At 33.7% G+C, this 23277-nt stretch overlaps 2 long non-coding RNA genes across 2 annotated transcripts; both read right to left on the reverse strand.

The window, feature by feature from the left end:
- Window positions 1–9017: 9017 nt before the first annotated feature.
- On the reverse strand, window positions 9018–9818 carry LOC120579394 (uncharacterized). The gene is made up of 2 exons (XR_005645188.1): window positions 9670–9818; window positions 9018–9516 (listed from the first exon to the last, which is right to left on the reverse strand). It is a non-coding gene; the product is annotated as an uncharacterized lncRNA (long non-coding RNA).
- Window positions 9819–21506: 11688 nt separating this feature from the next.
- On the reverse strand, window positions 21507–22307 carry LOC120579389 (uncharacterized). The gene is made up of 2 exons (XR_005645185.1): window positions 22159–22307; window positions 21507–22005 (listed from the first exon to the last, which is right to left on the reverse strand). It is a non-coding gene; the product is annotated as an uncharacterized lncRNA (long non-coding RNA).
- Between the last annotated feature and the right edge of the window lie 970 nt (window positions 22308–23277).

Consider the following 23277-nt stretch of genomic DNA (forward strand, 5'->3'; position numbering starts at 1 on the left):
CCCATAGTAATTATTTAGAGATTGAACCTAGGACATTCTCCGTAAAACTCTTTCAATGTCCCTTAGTTTACTAATCGAGTTATCTACTTAAAGACATTGCATATGAACATTTTAATTAAATAATTTGACGTATGTTTATGTTGACTACCGAATTATCAGACCAAACCAATGAAATTATTAAACTCAACTGTAAATGACCTTTGTTCATACTAGAGTGCAACAGGATGTCCATTTTTATATTGCTTTGTCCACTTCATTATTGCTCTAACATGTGTAAACTATAAACACTATATTTTGTTATTCTGGTTTTGATATCTCTATTAAATTATGAGATTAGGAATAAAATGCTTATGTGAATAAAAGGATACAGAGTCATGAATTCAACAATAGCAACCAAAATCATGTAGCCCAATGACTTCAACACACAAAATCATGATTTCCACCAAACTTCTCAAGTAACTTACAGAAATAATTGTCATACTGATTTATGTTCTTAAAGGCACAAGTTAAAGAAAAAAACGAAAAAAAAAATTATATTGAAAAGGAATAAGTTGCAACATAATTAATATATATAGTATCCAATAGAAGTTGTATGATAAAATTTAAACATGGATATTATACAGCAATGATCACATATTAATGATGAAGTAGTCTCATTATTGATTGAGTTTAACTTTAATCATCAGACATTAGTATCTTTAACCTGTCTTTTGAAGTGACTTTTGAAATTGCAACGTAGAGCTCAACATGCAAAAATACAGGACTTGGCAAAAAAAAATCCAACATTTTTAAGTGATTGTCCTTGGCTCTTATTAACAGTCATTGCAAATGAGACAACCAAAGGAAATTGTCTTCGTTGAAACTTGAAAGGAATTTTAACGTCAGACGGTGAAAGAGATATAATCCTAATTTTTTTCTATCAATATTCCTCAAAAGCATCACTGGCACTCCAACCTTTAATTTGATCTTCTGATTTGGAAGCACTGAAGCATTAACAAGCTTCAACTCAACCGTTTATCATGTCAATATTTTAGGCCTTTTAGTGTTTTGGGCCTTTTAGTGAATTTTGCCCCATATATATATATATATATATATATATATCCCATATAAACCAACAATTTCTATATACACCTTCCAACCTAAAATTCTTTTGTGCCCCCCACCGGCATGGGCCCTAGGCCGTCGCACCCCCGACCTTTGCCTAGGGCCGGCCCTCCAGGATCTCTCTTCTTCTTTCTTTTCTTTCACCCGTCTAAATCCATCCATTCCGAATGAAAACCATAGGAGATAGGTTAGCACTTATGGACCGTCAGATATGTTGGATTGAGATTTTGCGGCCAAAATCGATCACAAGTGCCACGATCACACAACCGATGATTGTATCCATCTCAAGGACAATTCACCAAGAATGCGTCGTGTTATCACGATTTCGGGGTATCAAGTCATTAATTAGGCTTGAACCTTTCAATCTTTGATATTCTCTATTTTTTCTTGGGAAGGGCAAAATTGAGAAAACCCTTAAAAATTCTAAGTTCGGGGGTCGTTTTCGTTACGGGAAGGTGTTAGGCACCCGCAACGACTATAGTACTCTATAGGAACCGTTTTCCTAATTTTATGTCACGCTTTATTTTTAATGCTATTTATTAAAAAAGGAAGTTGTTTATGTTAAGAATGGGGGGAGGAGTGTTTGGATTTTATTTTATTGGACTTGGAGAGGTTTTGACCTCTTGCCTACATACCCTTTTAAGGGATCAAAATTCCATGTAGTTCTCTTTCAAAAATGTTTTTGTGTGTTTGATTGATTTTAGTTTTTTTGGAAAATGGTTTTGAAGAAGAGAAAGAGGCCGTAAAGGCATGAGAGAAAAAATGGTGAATAGTTGGTTCAATTATTATTAAAAAAGGTCTAAGTTGGAATTAGAGTTCATTTGAGTTTGATTAAGAAAATAAAGGGAAAATTCAATGGAGTTTTGACTCCAAGGTTTATTTGGAAGAAAAAAAAAATTCAAGTGATGGAATTTACCTATTTTTAGAAAATTGATATTTTTCTAAGTATCGCGTTTCCTAAGCATACATCTAAAGCGGTAAATCAACATACAACGTGTGTGCGTGTCGGTGCTTGTGTCGATGTACATCATTTGAGTCCATTGTCCGTTACATTGGTCCTAGTTTACATTCTATGGTCTTGCAAGAAATTAAAAAGAGAAATTGAAACTACCTAAAATATTACATGCCATTTTAACATAGAAATTAAAAGGTAAAAATGCCTAAACTATGAGAAATTGAGATGAAAAAGGGAAGATGCTCATGAGATGGATGAAACATGAAATGAAATGGTTAGTAATATAAGGCATAAAATGGTAAGAAAAAGTAAACAAAGAATTACAAGGCGAAACGGTAAAAATGACAACAATAACCAAAACATGAAAAGAAATACAATACTTGCGACACAAGAAACTAACAAATCACATCAAAAACAGTAAAGTAATTACATAAACAGTAGCATATTCAACACAAAATTGCATATCAATCGTCCATGTCATAAATCAAAATATTATGAACAAAAATGTGGTAAAAATAGCACAAAATTCCACTAAAAAGGAAAAAAACTATAAAAAAAATACACATATATTTCTATCAATTTTTGACATGTAAAAACATCACAAAAGTATTAAAAATAAATCAAGAAACATATAGGAATTTTTAGGAATTTTTTGCAAGAAAATTGGACAAGCAGGAGGTTCAGATAGCAAGACAGTAAGGTGCAAATAGCAAGAAATTGACAAGAAACAAAGGATCTGCGCAGAAGGAGGCCCAAGCCCAAAACCTAAAAGATCCGGATGCACAGGAACCACAGGATTGATCCAGGAGATCAAACCCTAGATCCAACGGCCAGGAATGAAGGGAATTGGACCGGTCCGGTTCACTGGCCTATAAAAGGAGGCGCGCCGGTTTTATTTCATTCTTCTATGTTCTTTCTCTCTCTTCTCCTCCCTCGCCGGTTTCTGGAAAATAGAAGATGAACTTCATCTTCTCCGGTGAACCTTGCTTCTCCGGCGTGGTGGCCAGCCGCCCAAGGGTGGCGGCGCCGCCGCCGGAGTTGAGCAAGTTTCTCCGATTTCAATTTTTTTTACATATTTGGATATCCTTTTTTGTTTTAAACACGAATCTGAACTTATTTTTTGCATGCAAGGCTTGAATCAACGTAGATCTAAAAAACTCCTTTATGGTTTTGAAAGTATTTTTTAGGTTTTCAATTTTTCGAATGAAACTCTTTGAAACTTTAAAGATCTACATTGATTCGTTCTTGTTATGGTTCTTAAGCGAGAAAGAGGAAGTTTGCGTGTTTACCTGTGGTTTCAATTGGAGATTTTGAGCGAAGATCTTCGGAAACACTTGAACTTGATTCTGTTTGTTGATTTTTGGATTTGAATCCGAAAATAAATCGGTTCTTCTTCTTCTTCGCTGGTTCAATCTTCTTCGTCTTCTTTCTCTTCTTCTTCTCACTGATACCTTCGTGATCGGTGCTTGAGTTTGCCAATGACGAATTCGCACCTTGAATTGCAAAGGAAACCGATTTGATGATGAAGATTCAGTGATGAATCTCTGAGAATTGCGAAAGATTCACTGAATTTGGTATTGAATTGTGGTTCTGGAAATTTAGGGTTTGAGTTTTGTTCTTCACGTTCTTGGTGATTTTCTGAGTTTTTGATCTAACTGAGTGGAGAGAGAGAATGGTGATTTTGTTTGTTGAGGTGGCGTGTGATGTGTGGATCTGTGTGGCACTGTGCACCTTTTATAGGCTGCCATGTGTGATTCTGGATCAATGAGATGATGACACCTGTTTTGGAACTTAGGGACCTTTCTGCAAAATAAGAAAATTGAAGGACTGGACTGCAATTAAGAAAAAGGACCGAAAAATGCAATTTTAAAAAGTATTGGACTAAAATGCAATTTTAGAAACTGTTTCAGGGACTAAAATGCAATAAAAAATAAAATTGGACTAAAATTGGTAAATTGAACAAAACGTAAAGTGAAACCACAAATAAAATCAACAAAAAGGACTAAAATGAACCAATTACAAAAATGAGGTATTTTAAAATACCTCTCTGCCGAAATTTTGACAGGAAAAGACCAAAATGCCCCTAGGGACTAAACTGACTCAGATGCAATTTTTGAAATGGTTTTAAACAGATATTCAACAGTGATTTGTACAGACAAGTTAAAAAGACTCAAAGACAGACACAAGGACTAAAATGGGCTCCAATGCAGGAAATGACCAAAATACCCTTTTGTATGATTTTTTTGCAAATGTTTTGAAATAAAATGCAAGAAAAGTAATGCAATGATTCAGAGAGTTTTCAAATGACTTGTAATGCAAGAAAGACACTTTGGATAGTTTTATGCAAGAAAATCATGATTGAACATACTTCGAGACAGGGACAGTAAAAATATGCAGATGAAAAGAGAGTAAAGATTCAGAGTAAAACAACAGTAAATTGACAAATATCAGTGTTGAAAAAGAAATTTGAATGAGTATTTTTAGGTCTAAAATCAGGGTATAACACGTCGCCTGATTGAAAAACCAACGAAGCTGTCGTCAAAGGTGGCAACAGGGACGGGTTTAGACATTTAATATCAGTGTGGCAAAAATAAAACTATGAAGCAAATTATATTAATATATATATATATATATATATATATATATATATATATACACACACACACACACACACACACACACACACACACTAAAAAGATGAAATTTTGACATCTAAAACGCTTCAGCAAATTGGTTTAAACATGCTCATTTCATCTGAATGGTTAAAGGTCTGATTCCCAGTAACTCACATTTTGTGATTAACTATTTTATGTTAATATTTAAAATAAAAAAAAACATTAAAACGGGTTGCCCACTGGGTGTTGAATCGCATACAAACCATTCATCTACGCAAGCTCAAACCGCTGGGCCATCTGAACAATCATGCCATAGTAGCAACATATATTATATATAATGAATAGTTTAGGTTTATTAAATGAAAAAAAAAATGGGAAATAATTTGGTGTGGCACTTGCCACACCATGCTTCAATGTGGATCCTCCCATGGGTGGCAACCACAATAAAATCCTTGAAGTTGCGATGGAAGTTGACCATTTTGAGGATTTCCCTTATTTTCTAGATAACATTTAGGTAACTGCTTACTCCTGCACTTCGGAACAAACCATGTCTGCTAATGTGATCACAGGAGAGAAATAAGCAATGCTATGATAGGCACAATCAAAAGAGAGTTTGAAGAGTTGGTGAATGTCAACAAACTGGTTGTTGCTTCGGTCAGAGATGTTGGAAGACCTCCGTTGCGTTCTATACTGACGTCACTTTGGTGATTCAAATAATTTTGACTACACTTGAAAACCTATTCATTTTTTCTTTCCTTTTCTTTTTATTCTTTTTATTTTTTATTATTTCTATTTTTTCTTTCTTTCTTTCTTTCTTGTCAATTTAGTTTTTTTAGCATCACCATTACACTTGATTTGCATGACACAGTCAATCCCTTTCTCCCCAACTCGCTTAAAACTATAATTTTTGAAACAATGGCCACCTATCCTAAGACAAAGGAACTTAAATTTGATAAATTTGACGGTTTATCGTTTTAAGATTTTCAAAAAGAACAAGAATTTGCAATTGGTAAGAAAAAAAATGCTTTGACGGTTTATATAAATTTTCGCCTAGAAAATGTTTTGAAAAAGAACAAGATACAATATTATTTGAGCTTTATTTATACATCTGCTATCGTAAAAGCTAAAAATGTTAGAATCAATTTTAATGTCTATAACCCCTCCTTGAACAACATTTCTCTGGATATATTTAACTCTTGAATTTGCGATGTGTCGTAGTAGACAAAAAATTCAAACTTTTGTCTGAGTTGTCCCACATGCTCGTATGAATGTAATATAAGTGTCGGGCATCCGTCCAAGGAGAGTCGAAGTAAAAAGAAAACAATTTTTTTAGGACACATGTCTGAATTGCCCACCTGGCATGTGTTGTACAAGTGCCATAAAGGGGTAGGAATAGGTTAGGCCGAGCTAGGCTTCGCAAGGCCTGCCAAATTTTTTGAAGGTCTAAGTCTGGCCTACGGCCTATCATAGACTTACTTTTTATGCTTGAGTCTGACCTTTTGAAAGTCTGATACGGTCTGCAAGCATGTTTAAAGACCTATTTCATATGAACATCTTTAAATAAGCAATGCGATCTAAGTTTAAATAGACTAGCGAACTAATATTGCACATGTTATGACAACTGAAATTAGTAACTTGTCTTAATGATGTGTTTCGTCCTTGCAATTAGGCGTCATTTAAAAATTAGTCCATGTAGTCACTAATCCTGACAATTTATCTTTGCATTGTTTAATCATTTAAAATTTCGTCCTTTGACCAACTTAATCACTGCCACGTCATCAAATTAGCAAAATGGCATGGGAATGGAGAAAAATACCCTCGTCATCCATTCGTGAAATGACATTTTTATCCCTGTCTTCATCTTCTTCTCATAATAAAGACGAGGGTATTTTTGTCCATTTCCATGCCATTTTGCTAATTTATGACTTGGTAGTGATTAAGTTGGTCAAAGGACAAAATTTTAAATGATTAAACAATGCAAGGGTAAATTGCCAGGATTAGCGATTACAATGACTAATTTTAAAATGACGCCTAATTGCAAGGACGAAACACATCATTAAGTCTAGTAACTTTTCACTGAATATCAACAATTATTTATTAAAAGCTATATATGTAATATAAAAAACACAAGTTCTAAGTTAAAGTTACTACTTTAAACTTCTTATCATGTGCAAATTTGCACATGATAGAAAAACCCATAAGTAAAATACATAACACTTAGTTGGTATAGTTGAAATTAAGGCTAGAATATGGTTTTGGTCCATGCAAATATGTCTTGTTTTGGTTTTAGTCCCTGTAATATTTTTTTGTTGTTTTTGGTCCCTGCAAATATGCGTGGTTTTGGTCCCTGGCTCCACTTTTGTGATGATTTGAACACGTGGCACATGATGACTAAACCTATTTATTAGAAAAATAGTCCCTGCAAAATCTTTTGATTTTTAAAAAGGTCCCTGCAAAATAATTTACTTTTGAAAATTTTTTGCAAGGACCAAAAACAACATTTTTTTTTTACAAAGACTAAAACCAAAACGATGCACATTTGCAGGGATCAAAACTATATTTTAGCCCGAAATTAATTAACACAACTTAAGTGATTTAAGTTAGTTGAAAAAGTAACATAATGTTAAGACATGCACTCCTCGTATGTCCCCCGTTTTTACAGGGCAAAATTATGTAAAATATGAATACTATTTTGTATGACATTTTGATTTTGTTCAATATTAAGGGTATATATGTTTGTGACTTTTAAATTATAATAAATCATGTTTATTTGTCCTCGTGAGCTTAGCTCAGTTGATATGGACAATATATATTATATGCAAAGTTTAAGGTTCAAATCCCGATCACCACAAAAAAAAAAAAAAACAATCATGTTTATCTTTTTCAATGACTTCATTAATATAGAAAATAATTTAACACAAATTCATATATTTTTCAGTTTGGGCCCAATAAAACTTAGTATTGGGTCAATTACTTACTTCACATTGCCTCTCCGCGAGGAGGATGCTCGTAGCAACACGGGGCAATGATTCAAACACAAAATCATAACGGCCCCCATGGTTGCCACATTATAACGCTCGACGGTTACGATTCATGGAATCATAAAAGCCGAGCAACGACTCTTTCCATTAACAATGACTTATGCACCTCTTTTCTATATAAGGGAACTTCACAAGTCCTCAAATGCATGATTTTTTACAATCTTTAACCCCTATTATAGCTCACAAACTGACTTGACCATCAGAGTGTATGCATGTACCCCCCACCCCCACCCTCCATAATTCCAAGGTCGTATAAACAGCTAGTTCACCGAATCAGACATCATTCTGCTCACCAAGTAAGATTAGTGGCGTCGTGTGTGGGAAACTAAGTTATCCCCTTCTTTTTCCTTACAAAATAAGAAAACTAAAAAAAAAAAAAAAAAACTATTCATACTACAAAATGGATAATGATGCGTCCAACTAATGATTGAGGTCCTCTCCGTCAACTGTGACAGACAAACCTCAACTCCAGCTTCGATTGACATCCCAAGGAAGGAGACGGAACACCATGTACAACAAATGGTAATCCCTATCCGCAAGGCACCACTATTCGGTCCTCCACTTCCTAAGGAAGGAACGAGTAACGTCTATTCTACAAAGGTTTTGCTTAACAACATTATCAAGAACCTGTGTCAACAAACACAAGTGATCAACGATCAAAACAGGCGCATCAGGGAGATGGAAGAATCTCGATCTAGGGAAATGCGTGGAAGGTCTCCGACCTCTATGACAACTATTCGATCTCCTACTCCCCATAGTAACATAAGGAGAATGAGTCCAACTCTAGACAGATCCATATCTCCTTGACATCCTATAGAGAAAATGCTAGAAGATCTTGAAGATCACAACATGAAAGAAGGTGTACGTCCAAACGCTCGTGGTCCTCATCTTATTTATATGTTGATTGTGAAGCATACATGCCCTTCACCAAAAGGACAAGGGAAACTCGAATCCCCACCAGATTAGAGAAACTTCAACGAATGGAGACCTACGACAAAACCTTCAATCAAGACGAGCAGATCAAGGTGGTGCTCAACTATAGAAATAAGAGAAGGTTCGTCAAGTGCAAGTTGTTCATGACCACACTCCGCGGAGGAGCAATGATGTGGTACAAGAATCTCAAGAGGAACTCCATCGACTCCTAGGATAAACTTCGCCACGAGTTCCCTGTGCATTTCACAGCTTTAACGACTCAACCTAAAATGGTTTTTTTCCCTCGAAGCCTTCATACAAGGAAATAATGAATCTCTTCGAGACTACATCGAGAGGTTCAAAAAAGAAGTTTTTCAAATCCGAGGAGTGTAAGAAAAAATGAAAACATATCTAATCAAGAAAGGTCTCCGAGCAGGGATTGATTTCATGAAAGTTGTCCAGATCGAGGAGGGAAGATCCTTAAGTTGAATCTTCCAAGAGGCCACTTCTAGATTCTTAGCAAATGAGAATGCTAAAAATAAGCCATAGTTAATTGCAAGGTTCATAGAGTACAAAATAAATAAATAAAAGATATAATTATTAGGTTCCATGATCACAGTAGATGAATGGAAACCGTAGAATAATCTAGCAAAAGTTACATTGCATAGATTTTTTAGTGTAAAAACACATTATTAATCCCTATATGGCTTGAGTATACTCTCGAAATATATGATATTCATGCAATTTATTGTGTCACTCTGGTATAACTAAACCAAAGAATTTCCCAATGGCCAATAGATATAAAAGCAAAAACAGTCATCGTTAATGCATTTATACTTGTGAGTCGAAGTGTTTGGACATTCTTTATCAGTCTTACATGGCATACCCGCTGTAATGAATAAAATAGAATAAAATAATAATGTTAATAAAACGATATAAAAGAGTGTGAATAGATAATTACATACAATACTAAAGAATCCTTCACAAAACAAAATTCAGTACTAAAGAATGAAATTTTAAAAGGATTATAAAAGTTGCTTACTGGCAAAACTTTCTGCAACAAGGAATAGGGAAAGAAATAAAATCATAATACATATAAATTTGAGAGTTTTAGTCATATTTTTCTCCCTTTACATGTAACAAATGGAATATGATTTGATTATTTTATAGTGTATAAAGCGCGAGTTGTACAAAAAACAATTAAATAAATTTTATTTTTTTAGGTCTTAGATGAAGTGGTAATCCACTGAAAATAAACTCACACACAACTGTGAGGTCCCGGGTTCGAACCCGGGTCATGACGTCCGGCCTTGCAATTTCGGCATTTGCCAGTTGAGCTAGGACTTCTAGACAATTAAATAATTTTATACATAAAGGAGTTCTAAAAAGCTTTTCTAAAATTAGAATGATTATTATGAAATGTAAAAATATTGCTAATCAAATTAGAATCCGTTATTATTTTAATTTACTAATCAACCTTTGATGATAGAAAGAGGGCATATGGGAAATTTCTTTTTTACTGTATTATATAGTATTTTTTATCAGCATTGCTATTTTAAGCGAGAGATATTATCAATTATCACGAAGGTACCAAATCATTTGGTACCATTGGATCTCATGGGTTATCGGAAAACATGGGTGAGATGGAAATAAACATAATGGCCAATTAGTTAATACACCTCATTTTTTATAAGTTCCGGACAAATCCTTCGCTATATTGATAACATTAATGAGGGATGTATTTGAAAAAAGAGTAACAAATGCATCTAGAAATTGGTAGATGGTCTTATATTTAACAATAATTTTTTTTGTAAAGTAGTCTTATAAAAATGGACGTAGGGAGTAGGCGATAAGATTTCTATACCTAGAGTAACTTCTTCCTATAAAAGGCTTCCTTTCAATTTTCAGCGGAGACAATTCCCGTTAGTTGTTTCATTCGCAATGCGTATTAATAAAAGTTAAGGATAATCACTTGAACATGTTGTAATATATCTTTCTACATTAGTGTTCTCCCATGGTCAATTAGATGTTACAATTTCAGGAGTTATTTTGAGACATGGACTAAACATTTTGTTGATTGATAAAGATGGCGAAGATACCACTATCACTTTGAACATTGTTTATCATAAAGTTTTCCGAAATATATGATGTTTTCATTATATTTATAACTTTATATTATATATGGTTGTTTCTATTGTAACGGATAACTATGTTTTGTGTTTTATCATGTGTTTTTATAAATTATTTTTCATTATATTTATGAAAGTTTCTTTAGTAAGGCATTGGTAAACATAATATAGTAAATATGACTCATGCATCACACGGGTTGAAAATAGTGTTCCATAAATCGAGTGTTAACTCGTAAATTCGTTTGTATTTACGTTTTTAGGTGTCAAAAATGTATTAATTCGGAGATAAATTTGGTTTTTGTGAAATCAGAATGTATGACGAGTTTGACCGAGTTAACACGTGTTAAACTTGGTAAACTCGTGTAAACTTGAATAAATTGACCGAGTTTACGTTTAAAAAAACAATTTTTTTGGGCCATTTTTTTGGGTCAATTTTCTTTCAAAACCCAATTCTTTTTTCAAGGTCAAGGTACTTAAATTAATTTTGAATTGAGTTCAAGCCATGTATTTGGTTTTAATATTGAAAACCATTTATCACCTGGAGAAGAAAACACCGATGATAATGATATTGTGGAACTTTAGAAGGATTGAACTTTTGAAAAAATTAACTTGTTTATTTTTTGGATAGGTTTATTAACTTTTGAAATTTGGTTTTTCGGATGGTTTAAAGTCTTATGAAACTTCTGATTTTGCAAATTAATTTTGTATTTTGATTATAAGTAAAAACAATTTTTTTTTACTAAAGCGGCACTTATTTTAAAACAAACGGATGGAGTATTAAACTTTACTTACCTTCTTTCTACCTTCTGATCGAATTCTAACTTACTACAGCCACGTTCCCTTGAATACCGAAGGGTTAAAAATAACCGAGTTTTGAAAAAGCATGGTAACTTTTGGCTTCAATGAAGAGAAAATATATAATGTATGTAAGCATTCGTTATAGTTATATTTTTTATGTTAAAGAGAGACAAATGTGCTTCCACACATGAAGTAACTTTTGTTTTTACGAGAAGCCGTCCACCGTTGGCTTTTGGTATGTACTCTCCTTCTACCAAAAAAAAATATACAAGTGTATGATGTACTCTCTCAAATTATGTAACATATTTATTAGTATTTTTTCTGTCTCAAATTATAATATATATTTTTTGCATTATACTAATACAACATTTATTTATTTTCATCAATATACATTTACTTATTTTATTTTAGTAATCTAACTATTTTACTAACTATGATTAATAAATGTTTTGGTAAATAAAACATATTTTACTGTTAAAATCAACGATAACTTAAGACAAATGAAGTAAAACCTAAGCTTGACGCATAATAATTGTTCAGAGATCAAACCTAGGACGTCCTCCTTAAAACTCTTTCAATTTCCCTAATTAGTTTACTAATCCAGCTACCTACTTAAAGGCATGTAATGACCTTTTGTTCAAACTAGAGTGCATACAAGCACGGGATGTCCGTTTTTATATTTCTTTATCCACTTCATTATTGCTTTGTGTAAACTATATAAAAATTTATTTAAAAATGTGAAATATACACATGATTTAATTTAAAAACATGGATTATAACTGACGTTTGAAAATTTTTGAGGGATCAAAGATTGATGAAATTTTTTATCGAGACTAAAAACTTGAAAATTTTATAAGGACAAAAAACATACTTAACTCTTTCCTTAATAACTGCGTAAAACTCAAAATACACCTAATTTGAGACGGATGGAATAAGACCCAAGTCTGACCCATAGTAATTATTTAGAGATTGAACCTAGGACATTCTCCGTAAAACTCTTTCAATGTCCCTTAGTTTACTAATCGAGTTATCTACTTAAAGACATTGCATATGAACATTTTAATTAAATAATTTGACGTATGTTTATGTTGACTACCGAATTATCAGACCAAACCAATGAAATTATTAAACTCAACTGTAAATGACCTTTGTTCATACTAGAGTGCAACAGGATGTCCATTTTTATATTGCTTTGTCCACTTCATTATTGCTCTAACATGTGTAAACTATAAACACTATATTTTGTTATTCTGGTTTTGATATCTCTATTAAATTATGAGATTAGGAATAAAATGCTTATGTGAATAAAAGGATACAGAGTCATGAATTCAACAATAGCAACCAAAATCATGTAGCCCAATGACTTCAACACACAAAATCATGATTTCCACCAAACTTCTCAAGTAACTTACAGAAATAATTGTCATACTGATTTATGTTCTTAAAGGCACAAGTTAAAGAAAAAAACGAAAAAAAAAATTATATTGAAAAGGAATAAGTTGCAACATAATTAATATATATAGTATCCAATAGAAGTTGTATGATAAAATTTAAACATGGATATTATACAGCAATGATCACATATTAATGATGAAGTAGTCTCATTATTGATTGAGTTTAACTTTAATCATCAGACATTAGTATCTTTAACCTGTCTTTTGAAGTGACTTTTGAAATTGCAACGTAGAGCTAAACATGCAAAAATACAGGACTTGGCAAAAAAAAATCCAACATTTTTAAGTGATTGTCCTTGGCTCTTATTAACAGTCATTGCAAATGAGACAACCAAAGGAAATTGTCTTCGTTGAAACTTGAAAGGAATTTTAACGTCAGACGGTGAAAGAGATATAATCCTAATTTTTTTCTATCAATATTCCTCAAAAGCATCACTGGCACTCCAACCTTTAATTTGATCTTCTGATTTGGAAGCACTGAAGCATTAACAAGCTTCAACTCAACCGTTTATCATGTCAATATTTTAGGCCTTTTAGTGTTTTGGGCCTTTTAGTGAATTTTGCCCCATATATATATATATATATATATATATCCCATATAAACCAACAATTTCTATATACACCTTCCAACCTAAAATTCTTTTGTGCCCCCCACCGGCATGGGCCCTAGGCCGTCGCACCCCCGACCTTTGCCTAGGGCCGGCCCTCCAGGATCTCTCTTCTTCTTTCTTTTCTTTCACCCGTCTAAATCCATCCATTCCGAATGAAAACCATAGGAGATAGGTTAGCACTTATGGACCGTCAGATATGTTGGATTGAGATTTTGCGGCCAAAATCGATCACAAGTGCCACGATCACACAACCGATGATTGTATCCATCTCAAGGACAATTCACCAAGAATGCGTCGTGTTATCACGATTTCGGGGTATCAAGTCATTAATTAGGCTTGAACCTTTCAATCTTTGATATTCTCTATTTTTTCTTGGGAAGGGCAAAATTGAGAAAACCCTTAAAAATTCTAAGTTCGGGGGTCGTTTTCGTTACGGGAAGGTGTTACGCACCCGCAACGACTATAGTACTCTATAGGAACCGTTTTCCTAATTTTATGTCACGCTTTATTTTTAATGCTATTTATTAAAAAAGGAAGTTGTTTATGTTAAGAATGGGGGGAGGAGTGTTTGGATTTTATTTTATTGGACTTGGAGAGGTTTTGACCTCTTGCCTACATACCCTTTTAAGGGATCAAAATTCCATGTAGTTCTCTTTCAAAAATGTTTTTGTGTGTTTGATTGATTTTAGTTTTTTTGGAAAATGGTTTTGAAGAAGAGAAAGAGGCCGTAAAGGCATGAGAGAAAAAATGGTGAATAGTTGGTTCAATTATTATTAAAAAAGGTCTAAGTTGGAATTAGAGTTCATTTGAGTTTGATTAAGAAAATAAAGGGAAAATTCAATGGAGTTTTGACTCCAAGGTTTATTTGGAAGAAAAAAAAAATTCAAGTGATGGAATTTACCTATTTTTAGAAAATTGATATTTTTCTAAGTATCGCGTTTCCTAAGCATACATCTAAAGCGGTAAATCAACATACAACGTGTGTGCGTGTCGGTGCTTGTGTCGATGTACATCATTTGAGTCCATTGTCCGTTACATTGGTCCTAGTTTACATTCTATGGTCTTGCAAGAAATTAAAAAGAGAAATTGAAACTACCTAAAATATTACATGCCATTTTAACATAGAAATTAAAAGGTAAAAATGCCTAAACTATGAGAAATTGAGATGAAAAAGGGAAGATGCTCATGAGATGGATGAAACATGAAATGAAATGGTTAGTAATATAAGGCATAAAATGGTAAGAAAAAGTAAACAAAGAATTACAAGGCGAAACGGTAAAAATGACAACAATAACCAAAACATGAAAAGAAATACAATACTTGCGACACAAGAAACTAACAAATCACATCAAAAACAGTAAAGTAATTACATAAACAGTAGCATATTCAACACAAAATTGCATATCAATCGTCCATGTCATATATCAAAATATTATGAACAAAAATGTGGTAAAAATAGCACAAAATTCCACTAAAAAGGAAAAAAACTATAAAAAAATACACATATATTTCTATCAATTTTTGACATGTAAAAACATCACAAAAGTATTAAAAATAAATCAAGAAACATATAGGAATTTTTAGGAATTTTTTGCAAGAAAATTGGACAAGCAGGAGGTTCAGATAGCAAGACAGTAAGGTGCAAATAGCAAGAAATTGACAAGAAACAAAGGATCTGCGCAGAAGGAGGCCCAAGCCCAAAACCTAAAAGATCCGGATGCACAGGAACCACAGGATTGATCCAGGAGATCAAACCCTAGATCCAACGGCCAGGAATGAAGGGAATTGGACCGGTCCTGGACCGGTCCGGTTCACTGGCCTATAAAAGGAGGCGCGCCGGTTTTATTTCATTCTTCTATGTTCTTTCTCTCTCTTCTCCTCCCTCGCCGGTTTCTGGAAAATAGAAGATGAACTTCATCTTCTCCGGTGAACCTTGCTTCTCCGGCGTGGTGGCCAGCCGCCCAAGGGTGGCGGCGCCGCCGCCGGAGTTGAGCAAGTTTCTCCGATTTCAATTTTTTTTACATATTTGGATATCCTTTTTTGTTTTAAACACGAATCTGAACTTATTTTTTGCATGCAAGGCTTGAATCAACGTAGATCTAAAAAACTCCTTTACGGTTTTGAAAGTATTTTTTAGGTTTTCAATTTTTCGAATGAAACTCTTTGAAACTTTAAAGATCTACATTGATTCGTTCTTGTTATGGTTCTTAAGCGAGAAAGAGGAAGTTTGCGTGTTTACCTGTGGTTTCAATTGGAGATTTTGAGCGAAGATCTTCGGAAACACTTGAACTTGATTCTGTTTGTTGATTTTTGGATTTGAATCCGAAAATAAATCGGTTCTTCTTCTTCTTCGCTGGTTCAATCTTCTTCGTCTTCTTTCTCTTCTTCTTCTCACTGATACCTTCGTGATCGGTGCTTGAGTTTGCCAATGACGAATTCGCACCTTGAATTGCAAAGGAAACCGATTCGATGATGAAGATTCAGTGATGAATCTCTGAGAATTGCGAAAGATTCACTGAATTTGGTATTGAATTGTGGTTCTGGAAATTTAGGGTTTGAGTTTTGTTCTTCACGTTCTTGGTGATTTTCTGAGTTTTTGATCTAACTGAGTGGAGAGAGAGAATGGTGATTCTGTTTGTTGAGGTGGCGTGTGATGTGTGGATCTGTGTGGCACTGTGCACCTTTTATAGGCTGCCATGTGTGATTCTGGATCAATGAGATGATGACACCTGTTTTGGAACTTAGGGACCTTTCTGCAAAATAAGAAAATTGAAGGACTGGACTGCAATTAAGAAAAAGGACCGAAAAATGCAATTTTAAAAAGTATTGGACTAAAATGCAATTTTAGAAACTGTTTCAGGGACTAAAATGCAATAAAAAATAAAATTGGACTAAAATTGGTAAATTGAACAAAACGTAAAGTGAAACCACAAATAAAATCAACAAAAAGGACTAAAATGAACCAATTACAAAAATGAGGTATTTTAAAATACCTCTCTGCCGAAATTTTGACAGGAAAAGACCAAAATGCCCCTAGGGACTAAACTGACTCAGATGCAATTTTTGAAATGGTTTTAAACAGATATTCAACAGTGATTTGTACAGACAAGTTAAAAAGACTCAAAGACAGACACAAGGACTAAAATGGGCTCCAATGCAGGAAATGACCAAAATACCCTTTTGTATGATTTTTTTGCAAATGTTTTGAAATAAAATGCAAGAAAAGTAATGCAATGATTCAGAGAGTTTTCAAATGACTTGTAATGCAAGAAAGACACTTTGGATAGTTTTATGCAAGAAAATCATGATTGAACATACTTCGAGACAGGGACAGTAAAAATATGCAGATGAAAAGAGAGTAAAGATTCAGAGTAAAACAACAGTAAATTGACAAATATCAGTGTTGAAAAAGAAATTTGAATGAGTATTTTTAGGTCTAAAATCAGGGTATAACACGTCGCCTGATTGAAAAACCAACGAAGCTGTCGTCAAAGGTGGCAACAGGGACGGGTTTAGACATTTAATATCAGTGTGGCAAAAATAAAACTATGAAGCAAATTATATTAATATATATATATATATATATACACACACACACACACACACACACACACACACACACTAAAAAGATGAAATTTTGACATCTAAAACGCTTCAGCAAATTGGTTTAAACATGCTCATTTCATCTGAATGGTTAAAGGTCTGATTCCCAGTAACTCACATTTTGTGATTAACTATTTTATGTTAATATTTAAAATAAAAAAAAACATTAAAACGGGTTGCCCACTGGGTGTTGAATCGCATACAAACCATTCATCTACGCAAGCTCAAACCGCTGGGCCATCTGAACAATCATGCCATAGTAGCAACATATATTATATATAATGAATAGTTTAGGTTTATTAAATGAAAAAAAAAAATGGGAAATAATTTGGTGTGGCACTTGCCACACCATGCTTCAATGTGGATCCTCCCATGGGTGGCAACCACAATAAAATCCTTGAAGTTGCGATGGAAGTTGACCATTTTGAGGATTTCCCTTATTTTCTAGATAACATTTAGGTAACTACTTACTCCTGCACTTCGGAACAAACCATGTCTGCTAATGTGATCACAGGAGAGAAATAAGCAATGCTATGATAGGCACAATCAAAAGAGAGTTTGAAGAGTTGGTGAATGTCAACAAACTGGTTGTTCCTTCGGTCAGAGATGTTGGAAGACCTCCGTTGCGTTCTATACTGACGTCACTTTGGTGATTCAAATAATTTTGACTACACTTGAAAACCTATTCATTTTTTCTTTCCTTTTCTTTTTATTCTTTTTATTTTTTATTATTTCTATTTTTTCTTTCTTTCTTTCTTTCTTGTCAATTTAGTTTTTTTAGCATCACCATTACACTTGATTTGCATGACACAGTCAATCCCTTTCTCCCCAACTCGCTTAAAACTATAATTTTTGAAACAATGGCCACCTATCCTAAGACAAAGGAACTTAAATTTGATAAATTTGACGGTTTATCGTTTTAAGATTTTCAAAAAGAACAAGAATTTGCAATTGGTAAGAAAAAAAATGCTTTGACGGTTTATATAAATTTTCGCCTAGAAAATGTTTTGAAAAAGAACAAGATACAATATTATTTGAGCTTTATTTATACATCTGCTATCGTAAAAGCTAAAAATGTTAGAATCAATTTTAATGTCTATAACCCCTCCTTGAACAACATTTCTCTGGATATATTTAACTCTTGAATTTGCGATGTGTCGTAGTAGACAAAAAATTCAAACTTTTGTCTGAGTTGTCCCACATGCTCGTATGAATGTAATATAAGTGTCGGGCATCCGTCCAAGGAGAGTCGAAGTAAAAAGAAAACAATTTTTTTAGGACACATGTCTGAATTGCCCACCTGGCATGTGTTGTACAAGTGCCATAAAGGGGTAGGAATAGGTTAGGCCGAGCTAGGCTTCGCAAGGCCTGCCAAATTTTTTGAAGGTCTAAGTCTGGCCTACGGCCTATCATAGACTTACTTTTTATGCTTGAGTCTGACCTTTTGAAAGTCTGATACGGTCTGCAAGCATGTTTAAAGACCTATTTCATATGAACATCTTTAAATAAGCAATGCGATCTAAGTTTAAATAGACTAGCGAACTAATATTGCACATGTTATGACAACTGAAATTAGTAACTTGTCTTAATGATGTGTTTCGTCCTTGCAATTAGGCGTCATTTAAAAATTAGTCCATGTAGTCACTAATCCTGACAATTTATCCTTGCATTGTTTAATCATTTAAAATTTCGTCCTTTGACCAACTTAATCACTGCCACGTCATCAAATTAGCAAAATGGCATGGGAATGGAGAAAAATACCCTTGTCATCCATTCGTGAAATGACATTTTTATCCCTGTCTTCATCTTCTTCTCATAATAAAGACGAGGGTATTTTTGTCCATTTCCATGCCATTTTGCTAATTTATGACTTGGTAGTGATTAAGTTGGTCAAAGGACAAAATTTTAAATGATTAAACAATGCAAGGGTAAATTGCCAGGATTAGCGATTACAATGACTAATTTTAAAATGACGCCTAATTGCAAGGACGAAACACATCATTAAGTCTAGTAACTTTTCACTGAATATCAACAATTATTTATTAAAAGCTATATATGTAATATAAAAAACACAAGTTCTAAGTTAAAGTTACTACTTTAAACTTCTTATCATGTGCAAATTTGCACATGATAGAAAAACCCATAAGTAAAATACATAACACTTAGTTGGTATAGTTGAAATTAAGGCTAGAATATGGTTTTGGTCCATGCAAATATGTCTTGTTTTGGTTTTAGTCCCTGTAATATTTTTTTGTTGTTTTTGGTCCCTGCAAATATGCGTGGTTTTGGTCCCTGGCTCCACTTTTGTGATGATTTGAACACGTGGCACATGATGACTAAACCTATTTATTAGAAAAATAGTCCCTGCAAAATCTTTTGATTTTTAAAAAGGTCCCTGCAAAATAATTTACTTTTGAAAATTTTTTGCAAGGACCAAAAACAACATTTTTTTTTACAAAGACTAAAACCAAAACGATGCACATTTGCAGGGATCAAAACTATATTTTAGCCCGAAATTAATTAACACAACTTAAGTGATTTAAGTTAGTTGAAAAAGTAACATAATGTTAAGACATGCACTCCTCGTATGTCCCCCGTTTTTACAGGGCAAAATTATGTAAAATATGAATACTATTTTGTATGACATTTTGATTTTGTTCAATATTAAGGGTATATATGTTTGTGACTTTTAAATTATAATAAATCATGTTTATTTGTCCTCGTGAGCTTAGCTCAGTTGATATGGACAATATATATTATATGCAAAGTTTAAGGTTCAAATCCCGATCACCACAAAAAAAAAAAACAATCATGTTTATCTTTTTCAATGACTTCATTAATATAGAAAATAATTTAACACAAATTCATATATTTTTCAGTTTGGGCCCAATAAAACTTAGTATTGGGTCAATTACTTACTTCACATTGCCTCTCCGCGAGGAGGATGCTCGTAGCAACACGGGGCAATGATTCAAACACAAAATCATAACGGCCCCCATGGTTGCCACATTATAACGCTCGACGGTTACGATTCATGGAATCATAAAAGCCGAGCAACGACTCTTTCCATTAACAATGACTTATGCACCTCTTTTCTATATAAGGGAACTTCACAAGTCCTCAAATGCATGATTTTTTACAATCTTTAACCCCTATTATAGCTCACAAACTGACTTGACCATCAGAGTGTATGCATGTACCCCCCACCCCCACCCTCCATAATTCCAAGGTCGTATAAACAGCTAGTTCACCGAATCAGACATCATTCTGCTCACCAAGTAAGATTAGTGGCGTCGTGTGTGGGAAACTAAGTTATCCCCTTCTTTTTCCTTACAAAATAAGAAAACTAAAAAAAAAAAAAAAAAACTATTCATACTACAAAATGGATAATGATGCGTCCAACTAATGATTGAGGTCCTCTCCGTCAACTGTGACAGACAAACCTCAACTCCAGCTTCGATTGACATCCCAAGGAAGGAGACGGAACACCATGTACAACAAATGGTAATCCCTATCCGCAAGGCACCACTATTCGGTCCTCCACTTCCTAAGGAAGGAACGAGTAACGTCTATTCTACAAAGGTTTTGCTTAACAACATTATCAAGAACCTGTGTCAACAAACACAAGTGATCAACGATCAAAACAGGCGCATCAGGGAGATGGAAGAATCTCGATCTAGGGAAATGCGTGGAAGGTCTCCGACCTCTATGACAACTATTCGATCTCCTACTCCCCATAGTAACATAAGGAGAATGAGTCCAACTCTAGACAGATCCATATCTCCTTGACATCCTATAGAGAAAATGCTAGAAGATCTTGAAGATCACAACATGAAAGAAGGTGTACGTCCAAACGCTCGTGGTCCTCATCTTATTTATATGTTGATTGTGAAGCATACATGCCCTTCACCAAAAGGACAAGGGAAACTCGAATCCCCACCAGATTAGAGAAACTTCAACGAATGGAGACCTACGACAAAACCTTCAATCAAGACGAGCAGATCAAGGTGGTGCTCAACTATAGAAATAAGAGAAGGTTCGTCAAGTGCAAGTTGTTCATGACCACACTCCGCGGAGGAGCAATGATGTGGTACAAGAATCTCAAGAGGAACTCCATCGACTCCTAGGATAAACTTCGCCACGAGTTCCCTGTGCATTTCACAGCTTTAACGACTCAACCTAAAATGGTTTTTTTCCCTCGAAGCCTTCATACAAGGAAATAATGAATCTCTTCGAGACTACATCGAGAGGTTCAAAAAAGAAGTTTTTCAAATCCGAGGAGTGTAAGAAAAAATGAAAACATATCTAATCAAGAAAGGTCTCCGAGCAGGGATTGATTTCATGAAAGTTGTCCAGATCGAGGAGGGAAGATCCTTAAGTTGAATCTTCCAAGAGGCCACTTCTAGATTCTTAGCAAATGAGAATGCTAAAAATAAGCCATAGTTAATTGCAAGGTTCATAGAGTACAAAATAAATAAATAAAAGATATAATTATTAGGTTCCATGATCACAGTAGATGAATGGAAACCGTAGAATAATCTAGCAAAAGTTACATTGCATAGATTTTTTAGTGTAAAAACACATTATTAATCCCTATATGGCTTGAGTATACTCTCGAAATATATGATATTCATGCAATTTATTGTGTCACTCTGGTATAACTAAACCAAAGAATTTCCCAATGGCCAATAGATATAAAAGCAAAAACAGTCATCGTTAATGCATTTATACTTGTGAGTCGAAGTGTTTGGACATTCTTTATCAGTCTTACATGGCATACCCGCTGTAATGAATAAAATAGAATAAAATAATAATGTTAATAAAACGATATAAAAGAGTGTGAATAGATAATTACATACAATACTAAAGAATCCTTCACAAAACAAAATTCAGTACTAAAGAATGAAATTTTAAAAGGATTATAAAAGTTGCTTACTGGCAAAACTTTCTGCAACAAGGAATAGGGAAAGAAATAAAATCATAATACATATAAATTTGAGAGTTTTAGTCATATTTTTCTCCCTTTACATGTAACAAATGGAATATGATTTGATTATTTTATAGTGTATAAAGCGCGAGTTGTACAAAAAACAATTAAATAAATTTTATTTTTTTAGGTCTTAGATGAAGTGGTAATCCACTGAAAATAAACTCACACACAACTGTGAGGTCCCGGGTTCGAACCCGGGTCATGACGTCCGGCCTTGCAATTTCGGCATTTGCCAGTTGAGCTAGGACTTCTAGACAATTAAATAATTTTATACATAAAGGAGTTCTAAAAAGCTTTTCTAAAATTAGAATGATTATTATGAAATGTAAAAATATTGCTAATCAAATTAGAATCCGTTATTATTTTAATTTACTAATCAACCTTTGATGATAGAAAGAGGGCATATGGGAAATTTCTTTTTTACTGTATTATATAGTATTTTTTATCAGCATTGCTATTTTAAGCGAGAGATATTATCAATTATCACGAAGGTACCAAATCATTTGGTACCATTGGATCTCATGGGTTACCGGAAAACATGGGTGAGATGGAAATAAACATAATGGCCAATTAGTTAATACACCTCATTTTTTATAAGTTCGGGACAAATCCTTCGCTATATTGATAACATTAATGAGGGATGTATTTGAAAAAAGAGTAACAAATGCATCTAGAAATTGGTAGATGGTCTTATATTTAACAATAATTTTTTTTTGTAAAGTAGTCTTATAAAAATGGACGTAGGGAGTAGGCGATAAGATTTCTATACCTAGAGTAACTTCTTCCTATAAAAGGCTTCCTTTCAATTTTCAGCGGAGACAATTCCCGTTAGTTGTTTCATTCGCAATGCGTATTAATAAAAGTTAAGGATAATCACTTGAACATGTTGTAATATATCTTTCTACATTAGTGTTCTCCCATGGTCAATTAGATGTTACAATTTCAGGAGTTATTTTGAGACATGGACTAAACATTTTGTTGATTGATAAAGATGGCGAAGATACCACTATCACTTTGAACATTGTTTATCATAAAGTTTTCCGAAATATATGATGTTTTCATTAT

Source organism: Medicago truncatula, chromosome 3, assembly GCF_003473485.1.
Source record: "Medicago truncatula cultivar Jemalong A17 chromosome 3, MtrunA17r5.0-ANR, whole genome shotgun sequence".
Classification (NCBI taxonomy): domain Eukaryota; kingdom Viridiplantae; phylum Streptophyta; class Magnoliopsida; order Fabales; family Fabaceae; genus Medicago; species Medicago truncatula.